Source organism: Chiroxiphia lanceolata, chromosome 3, assembly GCF_009829145.1.
Source record: "Chiroxiphia lanceolata isolate bChiLan1 chromosome 3, bChiLan1.pri, whole genome shotgun sequence".
Taxonomy (NCBI): Eukaryota; Metazoa; Chordata; class Aves; order Passeriformes; family Pipridae; genus Chiroxiphia; species Chiroxiphia lanceolata.
Genome location: NC_045639.1, coordinates 62,189,739 through 62,204,041, shown reverse-complemented (window position 1 = coordinate 62,204,041; position 14,303 = coordinate 62,189,739). Strand labels below are relative to the sequence as shown.

The window sequence follows — 14,303 nt, the reverse complement described above, 5'->3', positions numbered from 1 at the left end:
CCCTTTCGCCCGGCCGGGGGCCCGCCTCTCCCTCTCCGAGAATTCGCAAACGCGGCTTGAGCTTTGGGAGCGCTTCTGCCTTTTGTCCCGGTTTAGAGGCGCGGGGGGATTTTCGAGGGTCCCCCGTCATACCTGGCGGGTTTGTTGCATCTGGATCCCGAGTAACATTCCCTTTTTGGAGTGGGGGGGGGGGGGTGGGGGGGGGGGGGAAGAGGGAGAAAAAAAGGCTTAGATCTAAAGAATCCGCGTTACTCACCACCACTTCGTTTGCTGCCCGGCTGGCGAAATGCATGCACGGAGAGCTGGGCACCGCACACGAGGTACACGCCGCTGCCAGAGCCTCTCAGGAAAATGAGCTGACCTCACTGGGCCTGGGAGACGGAAAGGGGGGGGGGGGGGGGGAGCAGGGAGGAAAGCAGCGAAGAGAAGAGAAAGGAAGAGATTAAACGGCGAGAACCCCGCCCAGGCCTGAAGGCTGAGTTAACGTCCCCTCATCTATCCGCACATGGTGGAATAGGATTACAGCGCAAATGGGGGAAGGAGCTGGTTGCACGCAAGGGATGCGCCCTCTTTCCCTTTCCAATGCATGCAGGCAATCGATTCTGATCAATTATTTAGTGTCCCCTTCAGGGGAGCCTGCTCGGGCCGGGCAGGGATGCCGGGCGTCTTCTGTACCGACAGCAGGATGGTGACAGAGCTTTCTTTCCTTTGTTCGCCGCCCTCTTCTGCGCCCCTTCGGCAAGAGCCCGCTTCCACCGGGAGGGGTAGAGACAAAGGCAGCCCCCTCTCAGAGTTGGTGGAGATCATTCCCCGGGGTTATTTATCCGCCTGAACACAGGGAACTAACGGGTCACTGACACTTTACTCGTGTCGCGGGCAAATCCCAGAGGTGGTCATCTGTTTTACCTTTCTGTTCTGTCATGAGGTGATTTTACCTTTGCTCTGAAGCACCTCAGAGGGCTCTTAAGATTTTACGATTGAAGTCTTTCCCAATTACAAACAAAGAGAAGCAGAGAAAAGGCTTGCTTTCCTTCCCCTTCCCTCCCTGCCCTCCGAGGAGGGTCCCTTGCCATCTGATGGCTGTGCGTGGGAGTGTCCCGGACCCACCTGTGTCTGCGTATCTGTGTGAACATCGGGCAAGAATAGTCTCGGGGGGAGCAGTACTCGAGGTGGGGTCCTTCTCACTCCTCCTGCAGCAGCTGGCAGGTCCGGGGGAGCTCCTGGGCTCTGCTTCAGCCTCGGCAGCGCGTTCGAGGCGGGAGAGGCGGAGGGCACTTCGCTCCAGCCGGGAGGAGACTGGGTTTCCGGGCTGGAAACTCCTCCCGAAGGATAATTAACCGAGGATTTCGTGCCCATAGGTATACCAGCATATACGTACATGCATACGTCTATATGCAAACTAAATGTACACCGTACATATGTATATACATAAATGTGTGTGCATACACACGCACAAATACATGTATAAAATATACGTATATATGCATGGGTTTATTTATTGTATGTACATATATGCTTATCTCTGATGTTCTTGTGCGTCCTTGGGGGAGGGCAAGCTCGGGGAAGGGCAAGCTCAGGGGAGACCAGCTGCCCCCTTTCCAGCTTCCCCTCCCCCACAGTTCTCTCCACCTCTTCTGATACGCCAAGCAGGACTCAGCGCATCTAAAACAGCATATCCTGGCATGCAGAAAGGTATTCCCCCATGCAGGTGCATGTCCTTCAACCTTGAGCCCAGGGACTGCGTGAACGGGATATATATATATAGATGTGATGAGTTGAGGGCAATCAGAAAATAGGAAATGGAACATTTATGCTGAAGAAGAAAATCACTAGGATGATGAAAAGCTACTTTTTGAATTCATAATATTTAATGATTTTTTAAGCCTTTGAAACTCATAAATAACAACTGCAATCGTACCAATTAAACAGAATAACTGGTTGAAAGCATGAGGGATGAAAATAAAAAATATTTCTGGAGTTGAAGTTGAAAAACTTCCCTGTGAAAGCACTGCATAGATTCTGCTAGAACATCTAGGCTCCTGGTCTCGGTGAATATACGGAATAGAAGCGATCAGGTGACAAAAACATAACAGTTTGTCTACACAGTATCTTTCAGAAGGACAAACACAACAGTCTATTTAAGCACTGGACAGCAATTAGCATCCTTTCTGCTCACTTGGTGGGTGCGATCTCTGGATGAACTTTCCACAGAAAAAAAATACGGGATGTGATGACATACCACCTACAATAGGTTTTATCATTATTTTGCAAAGATACAGATTCTTATTTTCTCATAGTAGTGTCCAAATGAAAATCAGGTCATCAGATTATCTTCACCCACATTTTCAGGCCATATGTCTGATGGCAAAGATCAATCTTATGGAAGAAAAAATTGCCCATCTCTCAATGTCATTTGGGACTGTTGATTTTATTCTCAAAATTTCCATTCTGACTAAACTTCAGTGCTGACGCAATTATAAAAATTGACATGGGCACAAAAATACTCTACTCATACAATTTACTCTTCTGGGGGAAATGAGTATAATCTACACAAGCTAAAGCACTCTTTTTCTAATATAAGCTGTATTTCCATTAGGAAATTCTCTGCTAGATCTCTGTGGGCGTTTTACGTCACTAGCAGGTCATGATATAAAAGATACAATAATTATATCTACCCTTGAATAAGTACAGTATGAAGAGATCTATACATAAAAGTTAATATAGTAAAAATTCCCTTTATGAACAAATTTTGTTGTAGAGTCTCTAAAACCTGTGAATTGAAATAATGCACAGAAAGAAAGATCTTAATTTCACATAGAAAACAGGATGCTCTCAGCTGACTATTGTCATTCAGAAGTGAAGCACTGCCATGATGCTAAACAGTTGTATAAATACACTGGCTCAAGTGTCAGACAAAACAATGCAAATAAAATATTAGAATTAGAGAGAAGTAGAGAGGAAATCAGAAAATATAATTATTGGTCCAGTATAATTCCATGGTAGAGAGATTTTGATTACCAAGAGCAGTTTTAGTCCCCCATCTCAAACCAGGCATGATGGAAGAGAGTTAGGTACAGAGAAGAGTGGCCAGGGTGTGAAGTGTGTGTGCTTGAGGAATGGCTAGGTATGGTAGGAGTCTTCAGAGTGGAAATGGGGTGACAGAGGAGAAATATGATGTAGGTCCCTACCTGTAAGGAAGGTATACAGTGGTAAAAGGTTCACTGTCACTCACAGTCTCTTCCTACACAAGTAGTGCAAAGACGCAAATGTGAATGAAAGAAACAAGCAGGTGATGGATTCCAAAAAACTAGAAAACAGTCCTTGTGGTTAAGCTGTTCAACTCCCTGACACACGGTGTTGTGAATATAAGGGTCTATGTGGGTTTAAAAAATGACTGAAGAAAAATCAGTTGGACATAACAAAGGGCAAACGTGTTCAAGAAACACCTCTCCACTGACTATTTCTTTGATCCGGGAGATTGTCTGGGAGAGATATTAGTATGTGTTTTTGTGTTCTCTTCTAGCATCCACTATTGACCACGGTCAGATTCCTATCAGTAAGCTAAAAAGTCCTTGATCTGGCTTTGTATGAGAATTCTTATCCTGTTAGCATCACCCTCTAGCTTTGCTCCTCTCTCTTTTCCACCTTCTTTTATTTTCTTCATTTCTTTTTCATTCCTTCTCCATAGATTTCTTGTCATGCAGAGCACTGGCAACCTGCTCCACCCTGATAGAGCATACCTATGACTTTTTCATTACTTTTTTGTCTTCAGTATCTAAAAGCATTTTGACTTGATTTAAAGCTAAGAATACCTTGTTTTCTAATCCCCATTATCGCATACTTGTGTAGAGTCATATTTTTTTGTTCGGTCTACAACTGCATTTAGTTGTATGCAGTTGTGCAAGAGATGAAGGAACACCAGACTTAGAAGTAGAGGAAGAGAAAGGAGAGGAAGAATTTCTCTTCCAAGCAGAGTTTCAGTTTGTCATATAGGTCTCTTTTCCTAAGTTAAGAAGAGAATCCCTTTACATAACACCCTAAAGGTATGACCGAAGCATGACCTCCTGGCTTTCGGTAGAGAACACTTTAATAACAGATTTCAGATGCAGGTTGGAGAGGATGTTTTTCCAGGAGAATGCCTGTGTGGCTCACAATTGCTGTGCTTTTACCACTTGCTTACTCACCTCCTCTGCCCTCTTGGGAATATGCTGATTTATGCTGGGGCAGAAAGAGAAGCTTCTGGAGCATGCTGTGCTAGTTCATGGTACTGGCACTGCCCCAGCTGGCAGAGGCTGCAGTTTATCTGCCTGCCCAAGAAGATGTGCCGGACACGACTAATTATACACCAGACCGGAGCCCATTTTCTCTGTCCATTAAAAAAAAAAAAAAAAGGAAAGTTTGGGACTTTTAACTCACCAGGTTCTAATATGTTGACTAAGTGTGCCAAGCAGTAATTTAGAAATAAACAATGAATACTTTAGGAGTGTTCTTTTTTCTTATTTACTTGGAAATGGAAAAGCTTTCCAGATGTACTACTGTATTGCGTTTGGCTAAGCTGAAGTTCATTTTCCCACAGTAGCCCTCACAGTGCTGTGCTTTGCACTGGTAGCTAGAAGGGTGTTGATAACACACTGGTGTTTTGGCTACTGCTGAACACAGCATCAGCACTGTAACATTCTTTCCTTAGTTGAGGGCAAGATCCTGGGAGGGGACTCAAGTAGGCCAGATGACCCAAACTAACCAAAGGGATATTCCAGACCATGTAATGTCAGCTCAGATATAAAAGCTAAGGCAAGGAGCAAGAAGGCAGGCATTCATTGTCTCCAATGGCTGCCTGCTGAGGAACGTGTACCAAAGCCCTGCTTCTCGGGAGTGGCCAACCATTGCTGCTGATGGGAAGTAGAGAATAAACCCTGCTATCTTTTGCTTCGCTTTTTGCACGGACAAGCTTCCACTTTACTTTTTGCTTTAAATAAAGTGCCTTATCCCAACCCACAAGTGGTTTTTCCACCTTACTCTCTACCCTGTCCAGCTGGAAATGGGAGTGATAGAGCAGTTGGGTGGGCACCTGGCATCCAGTCAAGGTCAGCCTATCACAACTGCATAGCAGAATTGTACAGCACCAAATCATCATATTTCAAAAAGAAGAAACCTTTATGTTAGATAGGAATAATATTTGGGTGAAAAAGCAAAGCTAAAACCCAAATATTTTAAGTTCATACAACTTAGTAGAATAGAAATAACAGCACCAAATAATTTGTTAAAAGAGGCAGTTTGGCATGCACATTTAACCAGATCATTATATAAAATCATGGTGGTCTGACTGTCATGTCTCCCTCCTTTTTCCTCCTCCTCCTCTTTGGCGGTTGCTTCTCAACCAGAGACAGCTACAGCATGGCACACCGAGGCTGCACCTTCTGTTCATCCACAGACCCTACCAAGGGGACAGGATGCCCCATCAAAGGTACAGAAATACCATCTGCATCCTTCCTGGCAATTCATCCCAATGGGAGAAGTAGGTCATGCTGCTTTTCACTGCTATGTAAAGGAAACAGCTTCAGCCTTCATATCTGTGAGGGATCTCCTATATCCTGGTTCAGGAAATCTGTATGGCATGCACTGTGTCATACCTGTCTTGGTTTAACCCTTGCATTCAAACACCTGACTGGTTTCTCAGCCTCACAGGCTTGTGAGAAGGCACAAAAATTGAAATTGTAATGAAAATTAGAGAAATCTTTGGCTCCGTCAATGGAGAATAAAACTAGGTGAAATTGGGTCTTGCTTATAACAACTAAGTTCTTATAAAATAAAGGATTGGTTCTATTTTTTATATCATACATTTCATTCAGCCTTTCTGAAGGCTTCAGGAAGTTTTGAAGTCCTGATATTTATTCCTTCAGCAATCAATTGTACCTATGGTTCAGAGATAGTGTCAGAACTGAACATGCCCTGAAATAGGCAAGTGCATGATCAAAAAAAAAAACTGCATTAATTTGGAACTTAAGACACTGAAAAAGTCTAACTGTGTTTGCTGCTACTCTACTTTCACACATTCAGAGTATAAGATTATACCAAACTTGCATAAATCCTATCATGGATACATATATCCGCATAGTCTCTATATTGCATTAGTATCTAAAGCTCACTGATTACTTAATGAGGCTAATGGGAGAGAAAATTTTATAGCTAAGACCGTGGGAATGAAAGCCAAAATACGGAATTTCTCTAGATTAATCAGTCTTGTACCCTGTGTCATTGCATTTTGTATAACATGCTCACTGGCTGCTAAACAAAAACAATACTCCTGTTTGGACACTAACACAGTACCAATATGTTCAAACAGTCTTCTCCAGGAACAGATTTCAAATATAAAGCACAGTAATAGCAGGTGAATGGATGGTCTTAAAAGAAATTAGTCATGAGCAGGCTGTACCCTGTGGTCTGTCTGCTTCCTCCTGACAGGAGGCTGTGCCACAACCTGTGTGTCACACTGAGCAGTGGCTCCTGATCAATATGAATGTTTTATTGCTCACATTAGTCTTTAAAGTCCTCGTTGTGTCTTTCTCAAGCAGGCTGCAGAGCTTATTACCCTATGGTGCTCCACCACAGCTTAAAGTAAGTGGAAACAGAGGTTCTAGCATCCTAGAGGGGTTACAGACTCCTTCCTCTGTGCCTAAAAAGAGAGTATGGGAGAAGCAGGGCCATCCCAGTACTGTACATCTGGTGACTAACAAAGCACAGTACTTTCCAGGGGTCTCCACAGTTGGTGGTTTTTCTTCATTAAACTTTTACAGCCCAGCAGCTGGCCATTGCATTAGTCAGGCAAGTGTAAAACAAAGCTGCACAACTTTAAAGGTGCTTGAATGCCCAGTTCCCTTTGACAGCTAAGAAACTTAGGAAAGGCAGGGACAGAATGAGGAAACAGGTGAATAAACAGTATTTTGTTAGCTGATGTTAGACAATTAGTTACCTTTCCACCTGTGATGCCTCCTGAATTACTCTCTGCCTTGTTGTCCTCTTTTTATGGATAATCTCTCTTTTTGTTTTTTCTTTACTCTCTCTGGTAATTATTCTCTATTACTTGCACTTCAGGATCAGTAGATTTTTGTACAGATCATTTGTGAGCTTAATGTGATTTTCAGAGATAACTCTTGGACTAGGAACTTCTGAAAATATTATCAGATTTATCTCTGTTCTTTTTTCTCCTAAATGCCTGTGAGACCTCAATGTAAGAAATTCTGAAAATAAGTTTTTTCATTTCTATGTTTTAATGGATTTTGAATATGACGATTTGACATCTTATTTGTTAATTTACACTTGCAAATGTTATGGAAAAATGACTGTACTTAGGCAAGCTGAAAATTAGTAAATCAACAATGAAACAGATCCTTTGTTCAACAGCTTGCTGGGCTTTTTATCAAACCTGTTATGCTGTTATCTACATTCTGGATCTTATCTGAGCTTCTTACATAGTACCTTAGTGCTTTCGGAGAAATTAGAGGACTCTGGCACACATCAAAATAAGAGAATCAGGATATTAGGTTTTCCAGCTGGTACATGTGCACAGGAGAAGCTCTGTAGGTGTATTGAGAAGTATATTTAATAGCTTCATTGCATGGCTTTTGATTCAGGGACCACATATTTAATGAACAAATGAGAAAATTATTTGCCCCAGATCTCATCCCTTGCATATGCTGGTGTTGTTTTACAGGGCTTTAAATGACAGACAGTGTTGATCAGCTCTGACTATACCTACAAGAGCTTCTGTGCTCTCTCCGGGCTGTGGGAGAGCAGCTTGCTGTGTGAATGAGGCCAGAGCCTCTGTTTCTATGGTGACTTTACCTGAACGTCACCCCATCAAGCAGCCCTTCTTCAATGCCATGGAGCTGGTGAAGGGGAGGGGGAGGAGGTGGAGGTAAGGAAGGAGTATTTCCAAGGAGGCACCTGGGAAATCAGCATTGGTTTGTTACCTCTGTAGCCCTTATGGTAGTGCCAGAGTGTCAGGGAATGGAAATAGGAGAGACCTCATTCCTGCAGGGCAAGCTTAGGGGAGATGCTGGGCTCCTCCTCCCTAATCACCTCCTGCATTCTTTGCGTCTCACAGAAAGCACGGCAGTGACAAAATGCTGATAGCCTGATCTTGTTTGGAGTCCCAATGGAGTAATGTTATTCAGCACAGCACATCTACCCTGGTGTAATTCTATAACAAACAACATAACAATCAAGCTTTGTGCAGTATGGACAGGGCCGCTGACATCGGAGTCCTGCAACAAGGCTTTGGGTCACATTGCCATAGCAAAATGTAAACCCTGGACAGCTCATACTGCTGCCCATGGAGAATCAGAACATTGCAGGACAGATCTGGGATAATCTTTTTTTGACACGAGGTGCAAGAGATCATTATTGCAGTAAAATTGATCCTTAAGCTTAAGATAATTTCTTTGGGCTGAAAAGGGTGCTGCAGAGTGAGTCTTTCTCCCTCTCCTCTGAGCCTGAATGTGGGGTTAACTTGGTACATATCCCAGCAGTCAGCAATAAATCCAAAAGTTTCTGTTTGGCCTAACTAAACAGTTATTAATGAAATACATACAGGAGAGGATACCCCACAGGTTTCATTCATTATTGAGGGAGGAAGTCCAAGGAAAGCACACAAACTTACCCTGTTGTAAACCTATACTTGCTCAAAAGAGCTGTGATACACTCTTTCCAAACTCACCCTCTTTTCTCATGCTCCAACTTGTCTTATAACAGTAGAAGAGGCATATGGAGGAAGCAACAAATCCTCATATTACAGGGATATTCCCTAAAATCTTCTGTGGCTAAATTTTAGCTCCACTGAGGTCAATAGCAAATCTTACATTGTCATCAAAATGACCATACCCAAACATTAGGATTCCTTGCCTGTTTTGCTCATTGTTGCAAACTGGCACAGGATTGCTCTGTGATTTGAGTACTGACAGATTTAATTTAGAAGCTTTACTAAATAAATTGCTATAAAGAAAATATATATTTTCAAATCACTGTTTATTTCTGCCATTACTAGAAAAAAATATGGTCAGTTCACTTGAAATACTTCATATAACCTGAGAACTGCTATGAAACATGGTCAGGAATTGTACTAGGAATGGACTTTATTAAAACAGTAGTTGTCTTTGCTATCTTTGTGTGTAAAACATTTTTGTATGACAGAAAAACAATTTAAGCAAAATAAAAATCACTTAATGCAGCAAGGTAGATCATCCTACTTTTATAATGAAGCTTCTCTTTCAAGAGGAAATGGTGTAGTTACTGGAAAGGAAGGCTCTCTCTGCTCAGCTGGGGCTGCCAATGCTCAGGCACAGAGCCAAGCAGTGCACTCCCATCTTCTGTTTGATACTGGCCATGTACCTTATGACTTTCAGACACAGTTTTCTAAAGTAATGATAATATTCATCAGCATCTCTTCTACTCCCATCCTTCAGATCTAATTCTGGAATGAGATATGAAAAGCAGGCTAACTCAGGGAAGTTAAGTCCCTTCTCTTAGAGATGATTGAGTTCAATTTTTTGAGGGAAAAAAAAGCTAAAGCATTTTTACCCACTTTTCATTTGCATGAGCTTTCTATTGATCAATAATTTTAAAGATGCCTCACTGCATTAAAACAAAATTTCAGCTTTCTTTTTGTTTACCATGCTTTTAGTAGCTTGAAATACCAAAAACTCCAGTGCTGAAGGCTTCACTAGCATTAAAACCCACAAAAAGAGACGTGAAAATTTTTATTGAGCCCAGAATATCCCTCTTTCAGCAAGAATAAGTGGCTTCTTCAGTAACTGCTGTGGTGACATTGTCTCTCACAGCAGAATGGTTTGAGAGCCATTGGGAATCTGAGTGCTAAAGTATGACCCTGATTTGCTTATGTTTATTTTTATAGCCTTTCAGCCTCATTTTCTAGGCTGTATGTGAGAATTTCATAACTACAATGAAGCAGTTAAATTGGATCTTGCATTGTGTATTGCCTGTATAATGTAGTACCCCAAAATTGTTGTGCTCCTGTGAAGATGAGAAATTGAGGAACTGTCAAATGTATGACTTAAGTATGACTTCCCAGAGTAAGGAATCTTTCTACTACCATCCTTCACTTCTTACCAGAAAAATCAAACTTTCCCCACATGCACAAAGGACAATATTGATCTCTCAGAAGAGCAACTGTAGATCTACAGAGGTGTTTGATGTGTACTGCTGTTGGAGTACTACTAATGAAACAGAAAATGACGGGCCTGTGTGCAGGGGCCCATTTGCTAACACATGAAGTTGAAGGTGCATACAGGGAGTAATTACAAAAGTTCTGTTGTATATTAAAATATTCTTGATGAGAGTATGAGAAAAGTCTTGCTGAGAATGAAAGTGTTCTTAAGTCAGAACTTCTCTAGTTTATATGAAAGAGTGCAGCTTCTGTTCCCTGGTTGCACTCTTATCATCATGCTTGTAATCGTAATCAATTGACAGGACTCAAGAGTTCTCGAACTCTAGAGGAGCATTACAAAACCCTGTGCCCTAGTTCTGACAAACTAAAATTCAAGTATGCTAAAATTCAACTATGTTCTCACCACTACAGGTTTCTCTTCTACAAAAACAGCAACAGCCTTCACAGCTATTCTGATGTGTGTTCTCTTATCTGAGAACACACATCCTTGCTACAGTGGAGGTTGCCTTGGAGAGAATTTTTCAATGATACTTTCCTGGGTTCCACTCAATGATTTCCCTGAAACCCACTCATTTTTGCTGAAGCCTGCTGGGTAATTTTAACCTCCTTTTTTTCTGCATTCTACTCACTAATTTTCCAGCCACACACCTTTGCAGGCATTATACTTCTGAGACACTTCAGGCAAGGGCCATGCAATCCTCCCACAACAAGAATCAGAATCAGATCCTGCCGAGAGTCCAACAATGGAGAACTACTAAACCAAACACCGTGTCTTATGTTTTTCATATCCATTTTCATGTTATTTCTTCTTCAACACAGAGAGTAGATGAAAATGAGCATCAAGAACAGAGTTTATTACAGTCAGAAATGACAACTTAGAAGACATGGGTAAGTTGCATACAAGTGGAATTGCTGTACTTTATTCTTCCTTGTTTTCATTTCAGGGTGTGTCCAATAGATTTTAGATCAGAATTAAGTGAACACCATGATGACTAGGTATTAAATTAGTGAAACACCACAACACTTTTTGCATTTGCAAAAGACAGTCATGACTGTTTTCCCACATACAAAGTAACAAAAAAATGAAGCAGGTATTTTGATGTCTCTTGACTAGGCAGTGGAAACACCTTCTGTCATTTCACTATAAAATGTCAGTGGTGTTAATGAATGGTTTTATTGACATTATGCTGTAATTAATAGTATTAATACATTGGGTAGGGGGGTTTGTTGTTTGGTTTTTTTTGTTGTTGTTCTTCTTCTGTTTTTTTTTTTTTTTATAAAGCAACAGAAGACTCAAGACATCTGTCAGATGATGTTGCTATCCAGAACAGAGGACACATGGCTGTTATTTAGCATAGTCACCCAATTCTCCCATGCATCTTGGTGGTCAAAACCTTTAAAGCAAGGCCGGAGCAGCAATGGCGAGCCAGAGCCACAAGTCTTTCAGGGGCAGGCAGAAGCCCAGCATGGATCTTCACTGCTCCATGTGTGACCCCCTCAATTTTTTGGGGAATCTAGGACCTGAATTACTGAACCTCCTTCTGTTTCAGGCTGATGTAGAAACTGTATGGGAAGCATGAGATACTAAAGAAACATTGTCTCTTGCCTCTGTCATGAAGGTACGAGGCTGAACAGAAACAGTGGGGCTGTCAGAAGCTGAGTCCTCCCTTGCTCTCCTTTAAGGAAGGGGAGAAGGAGCAGGGGGATGGAGTAAGCCATTCTAGGAATGGTGTGTGACAAGTAGGGATGTTGCTAAACTTAATATGTTATCTGGTGTCACTTGAGAAAGCATGCAATGGGTAAATTGTGCCAAGCAGAACGAACATAATCCAAGAACATTAGTATATTTCAATCTTAAGCAAATGAGCAGATTGACTACATATATTTATATTTGAAGGAACAGGTAATTTCATCCACTAGGACCTCTAATACTTAATCAGTGGTTTATACAACTTGGCTTAGTCACATTCCCAAAATGGAGGAATTAATTATATATCCATCAAGTGGATAGAATTTGTCTCCAAATAGTGGCTTGTAAAGTCCAGGAGACTTTACAAAAGTATGAGCCTGCTTTTTACTATTTCCATACCCGAAAAAACCTGACTACATAGAAGAAAAGCAAGTGGATTTAGCCAGACAACTCACCTTTTGGAAGTATTTTGCAGCTCTTGGTGAATAACCTTTCAAATCTTACGTCTTGTAATCACTAACAAAGCTTTGCCTAAGGATCAAACTAGTTCTTCAAGCAAGCTTAAAGTCCTTGTGCCTTCATCAACCACCTTTTCTAAGGTAATGTTAAGCTGCACCAGTGATGTGAAAAGAGCATAACAGCAGAGTTATTTCCATGACTGCCTCGTGAGCATGTTAGTGCATAGGCAGTGTAGAATAACTAAGGAGTTCTGGAAACTGCATAGATGAATACCAACATGGAGCAAGAGCAGCAGCTAGTCCACTTCCCAGACAGCAAAATTTGGGATTCTCCCTTTTAATATTGCTGCGAATTATAAAAGAACTATCAGTATGTGGACAGGGAACTGTTTGTATCTGTAACTGTATCCACCCTGAGACTCAGATTCACAACTTGGTTAATGTTTGAACTGTGATATAGAGACATCATACATACAAGGGTCATCAAGATCAGAGGAGCTATTTCTTATAGGAAAAACAGGAGACGTCAGAATGACTCCAAAGCCTTTTCTCTGGGTCACACCCTTTTTCTGTACAGTACCACACTACCTGGCAGCACAAGTTTCATCTGGATCAAGCTGACTTAGTCCAAATACAGCATGTGATGTTTATGCCAGTTTAAGGCATTGTCTTGACTGTAGCAAAAAAGTTGATACCTGGTCCAGTAAAAAAGGCCTATTCTGCTATCTCTGCTAAATACAGACAGAGCAATGCTTTAAAGAAACCTGTGAATTAAGAAGCTGAAGCCAGTGCAATGGGCAGGGGGGCTGTTGCCAACTTTTTTTTGGCAAAGCAATTGGAAAGCACCATTGCTGTTAAAGATTTGTTTAAAATCATTCTGTAGTACATTGCCACAATGTCTGGCACAAGGAGCCCTAAAATCACATGTACTCTCTCTCTTTGCATCTGTCAGCTGAGATGGAGACAGCTGACTGAGAATGTAGATTTTTTTATTTCAGTGCTGTGGTTTGGCTTACGTGCATACTTGTCAGTGTATTAAAACCAAATTCTAGTCTGGTCTTCTGATTTTATTCAATTTTTTTTCAGTTACGTGTGAAAGTAATAGATTGAAAAGTTATATAGCATCATCTAGTGTTCATTTACAAATTTACAGGAGCCTGCAGTTTCACCATCCTTACTTATTCAGATTTGCTGGCACCAGTGTAGACTCCAAAGGAAGATGTAAGGTAAATTCTTTATTTCCAGCTGTCAGTCTGTGGACTCTAAGGAAAAAAAAAAAAAAGAAAAAGAAAGAAAGAAAGAAAGAAAGAAAAAGAAAGAAAGAAAGAAAGAAAAGAAAGAAAGAAAGAAAAGAAAGAAAGAAAGAAAGAAAGAAAGAAAGAAAGAAAGAAAGAAAAGAAAGAAAGAAAGAGCTGTGTCATACCCACACTGTTAGCATTCACAGATGAAGAACAAGAATATCAAATATTTTGTTGCAAGTATTTTTGAAAATAAGGTGAAGCCAGAGGATTTTGGTGTGTGATTTAAGTATAAGGATGGTAAAAGCCCAGGTTCAGAGCCTACTGTACTTACTCAGATTTGACAAAATAAACTACAATGCTTTACTTTGTAAGTACTGTTCAAAGACAGAGAATCAGAACAGGAATGCAAATCTTCTCTCTTCAAGGCTAAGCATTTTAAATTAAATTAATTACAAGAAAATGCAATAGAAATCCAGGAGGATGTCACAGACTTCAGAAACTTGCCTTCTATAAAGCTTGGCTGCTTATGTTCACTGCTCTGGAGAGGGTTTTGCTTTTTTCTCCTTCTTAAAAGCTTCAGATTTCAAGATTTTAAAATCAGTTGTACTTAACTGTATACTGTGTTAGTATGTGTAAAATAGCTGGTAGCAAGGTCCATGCTAATGCAAAAAAAAAAAAAAAAAGAAAAAAAATTATAATTATCCCTGGTCTTTCATTTAAATCTGAGCTAT

General features: G+C 41.0%; 1 protein-coding gene across 9 annotated transcripts in view; it reads right to left on the bottom strand.

Moving 5' to 3' along the window:
- SOGA3 (SOGA family member 3) overlaps positions 1 to 1,259 on the bottom strand; it is a 59,290-nt gene extending 58,031 nt beyond the window's left edge. For 5 of the 9 annotated variants that reach the window (XM_032681713.1, XM_032681714.1, XM_032681715.1 and 2 more), the window contains exons 1-2: positions 1,108 to 1,258; positions 257 to 371 (exon numbers count right to left, since the gene is read on the bottom strand). The gene's annotated coding sequence lies outside the window, so the exon portion shown is untranslated. Of the gene's footprint in view, positions 1 to 256; positions 372 to 1,107 lie in introns of all 9 variants that reach the window. The other 4 variants (XM_032681709.1, XM_032681711.1, XM_032681710.1 and 1 more) reach the window with 2 other exon arrangements.
- Between the last annotated feature and the right edge of the window lie 13,044 nt (positions 1,260 to 14,303).